This window comes from Helianthus annuus, chromosome 4, assembly GCF_002127325.2.
Source record: "Helianthus annuus cultivar XRQ/B chromosome 4, HanXRQr2.0-SUNRISE, whole genome shotgun sequence".
Classification (NCBI taxonomy): Eukaryota; Viridiplantae; Streptophyta; class Magnoliopsida; order Asterales; family Asteraceae; genus Helianthus; species Helianthus annuus.
Genome location: NC_035436.2, coordinates 147,407,861 through 147,414,839, shown reverse-complemented (window position 1 = coordinate 147,414,839; position 6,979 = coordinate 147,407,861). Strand labels below are relative to the sequence as shown.

Here is a 6,979-nt window from a genome sequence, read left to right as displayed (position 1 = left end):
TTTGACATGTCTTCTAAGAACTTGATGGGATCATAAAAAATGGGCTTTCGGGAAGTACGGCAACCAAAAATATGAAAAATACAAATTTTCAGCGAACTAAAACAGCCCGGGCCATCAGCGACACCCGGACATGACGTCGGCGACGACACCCAAAAAGTGGCGTCGGCCACAATTGTGCGTCGGCAGGGGATTTGGGCGTCGGCCTAGCTAGCTGCGTCGGCGACGGCTAGTCTGGTGTCGCTTCGCTGCTGATCGTATCTTGGCTGTTCTAATCATTTCCCAGGCCTATTTCCAACCATACGGGTCCTCGAACTCCCTGTATCATCCCCATTATTACTCCCCCACATAACTAACTTAAAAATTCATACCGTAAACACATCATACGCACTTTCATCTACCAAAAACTTAAACTTTTACCTCATGTGCGGTCTTGGAGCGAACACACCCATCGCGCGAGCTACCAGTTTGAGTTCAAGCACTGTTATTTGTGCTTGAATCCCTCAAACCTCAGCTCTGATACCAACTTTTTACACCCACTTTTACATACGGTCAAAACGACATGTAAAATGTCAAAAATTTAAAACTTTCATTTTGACACATACAATTTCATCAAAATACCCCGTACGGCTAATTATGACATTACGACTATCATAACTTTTAAACTACATTTGCTCAAATTTAAGTAACCATGACCATCAACTAATCTACTTACAAAAGACCTTAAATACAAAGGAACATCTTATAAACCAAAAGAGAGTTTTGACCCATTTGACACAAAAACTTATACGGAAGCGCATTTTTGGGCATGAGTTGTAGTGTGTTCGATCCAGGATCGCCGTTATTAAGGATGAGATTTACCTAACATACACAACATCAAAACATTCATTAATTCATTATACCAAACAAACCCATAACATTCATTACTTATCCTTATTCAACCCATTAACAATGTTACCATTTTGCTAACAATCCTTGTTGTAACCATTCTTTCCGTTTTAGCTTCCAACATCTCATTAACATTCATATATGCAACCCATTCGACCCGTTAGTAACGTGCCAATGCTCAACCATTACCGCTATTCATCATACAAGTCTTTATTAACCCATTTACAATGGGTCAATTTATATCATACATACTTGATACAATTTAATCATTTTTGACCCGTTTACAATCAAGTCCTTACTTAATCCATTTTACCATCTCATTTTCAACCCATTTCGATCCATTCGAAACGAGTCATACCACATACATTACTACTTCATTTTCTTAGCGATTCCTTCTATATTCACCACATCAATTCGATCATGCTCCACTATGCTACTTTTAACTATGTTTTATGTAAGTTACTAGCATTCATGACTACATATCATTCCAACATACATTCTATTCTTGCGACCCGTTTATACGGTTCGACTACATAGCATACCAACATACATTCTATTAGTGCGACCCGTTCATATGGTTCGACTACATAACATTCCAACATACATTCTTTTAGTACGAACCGTTCATACGGTTCGACTACATAACATTCCAACATACATTCTTTTAGTGCGACCTGTTCATACGTTTCGACTACATAACCTTCCAACATACATTTTTTTAGTGCGACCCTTCATACGGTTCGACTACATAACATTCCAACATATACATTATTTTAGTACGACCCGTTCATACGATTCGACTACATAACATTCTAACATATACATTCTTTTAGTGCGACCCGTTCAGACGATTCAACTACATAACATTCCAATATACATTCTTTTAGTGCGACTCGTTCATACGGTTCGACTACATAACCTTCCAAAATACATTCTTTTAGTGCGACCCGTTCATACGGTTCGACTACATAACATTCCAACATACATTCTTTTAGTACGACCCGTTCATACGGTTCGACTACATAACTTTCCAACATACATTCTTTTAGTGCGACCCGTTTATACGGTTCGACTACATAACATTCCAACATATATTCTTTTTCTTTGACCCGTTAGTGATGGGTCTATTACACGACCATTCTATAACGCATTTCGAATACCACGATATATATCAATAAACATTACTACAAGTAAACTTTAATCGTACAAGTAACGTACCTTGATTTTGCAAGCCTTAAGGTTTCTTGTTGCTTGCACCTTCTTCCTTCACACCTACATTTAACGCATTCATTTTTTTCTTTAGTTCTCATGAATCCGTTTCACCATATACAACGCATACTCACTTTCTAAACATGAATTGTACTAATAACTGTCACTTGTTCACATAATTATCATCTATGCATTTCATCGAGCACTTGGTGTGCGTCGATCATTGTTGTTTAGAAATTGTTATTTTTCATGTTCTTACACACCATATTTTTATACATACATAAATCCCCAATCACTAAAATCATCTCATTGAATGAACATTAACACAAATATTCATCCTACCTTCTAGTTTACAAGTTAACATCATAATTTTGACTAAAAACTTCTATTCATGATCAATTCTCAAAAACCCACTTCATGATTTATAAGAGCTATCTATCAAAACATATGAACATATCAATTTCATTCAAATTAGCATTCAAAAATATTTCTAATCATGGTTTCTTCATCAATCAACACTATTCCACAAACATACTTAAGCAATTTGTCAATTTCATCCATACTCTTCATATCAAAATCATCCAAATCGAAAACTACAACTTACCACTTGTTAAACGAGCTTAGATGATCATGTATTAGGGCTCATGCAAGAGATTAACCATCGATTTCCTTTCTAATTTGCTGAATTTTGAGTTTTTGTTCTTGAAGGTGTTCTTCCCTTTTTCCCTCTCTCTAGAACACGTACAGAACACACACACACACACACACACACACACTAAGATTCTGCACTTTATTCATCTATAAACCTCAACTTTCCACTTTTCCATAATTGGCCCTTTATGTTTGACCCATACTTAAATTCCATTAAACACCTTCATCTTTTATTAAAACTAAATGTAATCATTTAGTTATGTTATTTTCTTTCCAAAAACTTATTAGTTTTTGGTTATTTTTTATAATTTCTTACTAGGACAAACTATGAAAATTATAATAATCACGTATGCACATTTTGGGGTGTTACAAAACCTAAATAATAATAAAATAAAACTACCATAAATAATTAATCTTCCACCATAAATAAACTAAACCACTTAGCACCCTTCAAGTTTTGAGTTATGACAAGATTAGTCCCAACAGCTTCTTGCTTTTCCACGAGACCAGTGACTGCGGTAAAAAATGAAAAAACCTGTGACAGAACGTCTAGAATCCAGACATTTAACCCAGTCAGAGTTAGCAATGGCTCGACTGTTAAGACCCGAGCCTTTTCTAAAGAAAATGCCTTTACCTGGGGCTTTCTTCAAGTAGCGAAGTAAACGAAGGGCAAGTTGTAAATGAGAATTAGTGGGTTGGTGCATGTGTTGACTAAAAAAATGCACCATGTTGTGAGACAAATAAATTTGCTTTCCAAAACAAGTTTTTGATAACTTGTAATGTTGGTTAAAATTGATTCATCGTTTTTGCAAAAAAAAAAAAATCATGACAACATGATGTTGCTCAATACACCAACCCCCTAAGACCGAATTCAGCAAGTAATTCGACACAATATTACCTTTGAGATAGACAAATGCTCTTTTCAGTTCCTAAGACCTCAATACCAAGAAAAGATTGTAACAACCCTAGTTTATTTATTGTAGAAGATAAGTATATGAAAGATGCTAAAGATTGCATCTGCTTTGCTTCACATCACAGAAGAGCCTTAATTTATGGATGAAGTACACCAACAACTCCATAAGAATATATGGCAAGAACCAAACAATGCAAGATGGCTATTCAATAGAAAAGAAATAGCTTGATCTAGGAGAAACACCAGGGAATCCGCCACCTGTGGCCTAGTGGTAGGAAGGCTTTGGTTCTCAAATAAAGACTCAAGTTCAATCCCCACTTGTGTCACTTTGGTGGATTAGGCAATTATGGATAGAGCCTAGCCTCCTTGCAGAGGTGTGAGGTTCTATCCTGAGCCCACCCAAGTTTTCGTCCCATCGTGTGTTACACCAGAGAGTGTTCAACTCTTGTGGTGGCACAACTGATCTCAAGTGACAATCGGCGATATGGTTTTCCGGGGGAACGCCCAAGCCAAAACTCTGAAGCCAGCGTGGGCCAGGTTAAGACAACATAGTCTAGCCAGAGTGAGCAACGAGACTCTCCAATTTAAGGAGTGCGGCCAGCCGGGTTTGTGACGTCATCAACGGAGCCGGCCAGCCGGGTTTGTTGGATCTTGACACCTACCCATTGCAACCACCACCACCACCACACATCCACCGCTGCCACACGACCACCACACATCCGATCTCCATCACCAAACAACCGTAGGAACAAGTTGGAGTATGTTGCCGAAACAAGAACTGTCCGAACACCTCCAGATCTTGCCAGAACAAATTAGGGTCTTTCCGTCGTTCACCCGCCTCCTCGTAAGGGTATTTTTTAATAACTTAGTTGTTGACTTTCTTTCTCCAAAGCATATGCATATCTCCTCCTATTTTTAAATGTTAATAATTTTTCGTACGATATTATTTTTCAAAAAAATTGCACTATAAAAGCGAGCATCCTTTTATCTTTAATTTAAACACCATATTGCTATATAAAATATGAGATTTAAAAATTATTGAACTGTGGAGCTCTGAATATTTCACTATAAGTGCTTGGTAACGGTGTGTATTCTCCGATACTCAATCAAGTCTTACGTTTCCTCTCTATAAACAAAATTACAAGACGTAATTGGTAATTTTAGTAGTTTAATATCGTCAAATCTTCGATGTTCTATCTATAGTAAGTTTCATGTTTTTGTACATATGCATTCTTTGAATTAACTTCAAATGGTTGTTAACGGTGTGTATTCTCCGATACTCAATCAAATCTTAGGTTTCCAAATGAAATTAATCGGTAAATTCAGTAGTTTTACATTTTCGATCTATTTTTTTTGTACGTACGCATGCTATGAATTAACTTTGAATCGTCGATCTTATATAAAACATAACTTTATGTAGTACGTACGTAAGTTTTATGTTTTTGTTGGTTAGTCAGATCGAGTTTCATTTTGGATCTTGTTTTCAGGTGTTTGTTTTGGTTTCGTTTCGTACAGTACAAAGTCAACCTAGTGTGGTACTCATTACGTAAGTATTTCTTAGTTAACGTTTTATCATCCATCTTATTTAACTTTGATCTTGATTATTATTAGTGTATCGATCTGTTTGTAGTAACAATTATGTTTTATTATCATAGGTTGTAGTTTAATGGATGATGAAAACCGTTTGTCGAATGAAGATTCTTCATCTTCGGGCCCGAGCGGCAAAGCAAGTGATAAAGAGTCTTATGTTGGATCTGCTAATTACATCGAGGGACCCTCTGAGAACAGCGCACAAAATGCTGAGGTAGTGGAGCAAAGTGATCTAGTGCAGGAGGTCAATAAACCCCCTGTGGTAGCGAAGGAACATGTTGGCGGGACTGGCCCAGCAGTTGTGACGGGTGAATCAATGGCCGAAATCAGGTAGGTAATTGTTCTTGCCAAACGGATGGATCAAGTTGAAGTTGGGGATGTGTAAGCTGAAGAGGACTATTGGCACGGGGTTAGTTTTCATTCCCCGTGTGGTGTCCCCAAGCCCCTTGGGACAAGCCAATCCATCCTACTTCTTTGTGTTGGTCACTGGTTTCGTCTTGCCTTGGACTCCTCAGGAGAGCGGTGCCAGCTCTCCACTAGTGGTGTGTTTGTCGTAGATACAACTAGGCATGTACACATTTTCATTGACACTGACCATGTCCCTCGATAAAGTCCCAGACTAGCTAGTAACCCAACCTTTCAAGCACAGCCCATAGCATCTCGATCTTCAAATATTTGGCCTGTGACACTCTCGCACCACCATTTCATGCACGTCCTCGTGCATGCTTGACGTCCCATACCAGCTCGCATACTTGACAATGCATGATTCCCTTATGTGGAGTATAATTCACTTTGGGAGGGTAGAACACCCGAAAGCACAACACCAATGATCTTCTGTCGTGCATGTTCAATATAGTATGTCAGTTCTTAGTTATGTTGGCGCTAACGCCCGCCGCATCGGATTTAAGTTGGTGCCGATGATTCACCATGTTTCAGGAATACGGGGAACTTGAATAGTTGTAGAAGCTTTCACAAAATTTCCCTTTTATGGCGCTACTAGTACCGAAGATTTTGAACATAACACAAAGGGCTCCACTGATACTATACTTGAGCGGTTCACATGATCCCATACTCGCGGAATACAAAGAACTTTGCCGAAGCAAACCCATATTTGGTCTTCTCCCACCACCATTACGTAACCATACTCTAAATGTTAAGCTCATTTGGTTAAGAGTCACGTTCCAACGTATCCGAGAATCATTCTGCTCTGATACCACTTGTCACAGAGTAATTTTTGACTCACGTGTAGTGACTTAGACTTGCTCTAAGCTAAGCTTTTATGCGCAACGATGATAGTGGTTTGTGTGAATCAAGTGATGCTTACAAGTGTTGCTTACAAGGAAACAACTTAGTATTGATACAAGAGTGAGTTTTGAGTACAAGTTTGGAAGTTTACTATGATGTTGGGTGGTCTCCAAATGAGACACCATCACCTATTTATACTAGTTACAAACAAGTTCTAGAGAATTCCTTACAAAATATCCAAGATTTTTTATGGGCTGATTTCTAGACCATTCTTGCAATATATCAAGCATTTCCAAGACTTTTCAAGGTGGTTCTAGATGCTTCTTGGCTGCAACATTTAAGCAGAATTATGAAGCCCATTCTAGACTCTCCGGAGCTCCTTCGATGCTGATCTAGGACCTTCCAAGGATGCCAAAATGTTCCAGCAACTTGTAGGCTATTCTAGAGACTTCCGGGCAACCCTAGCTGCTTCTTTAGTATTCCGAA

General features: G+C 38.3%; 1 long non-coding RNA gene across 1 annotated transcript; it reads right to left on the bottom strand.

The window, feature by feature from the left end:
- Positions 1-684: 684 nt before the first annotated feature.
- On the bottom strand, positions 685-2,836 carry LOC118491355. Its single transcript, XR_004891433.1, has 3 exons — positions 2,699-2,836; positions 2,104-2,157; positions 685-858 (listed from the first exon to the last, which is right to left on the bottom strand). It is a non-coding gene; the product is annotated as an uncharacterized LOC118491355 (long non-coding RNA).
- Positions 2,837-6,979: the final 4,143 nt, after the last annotated feature.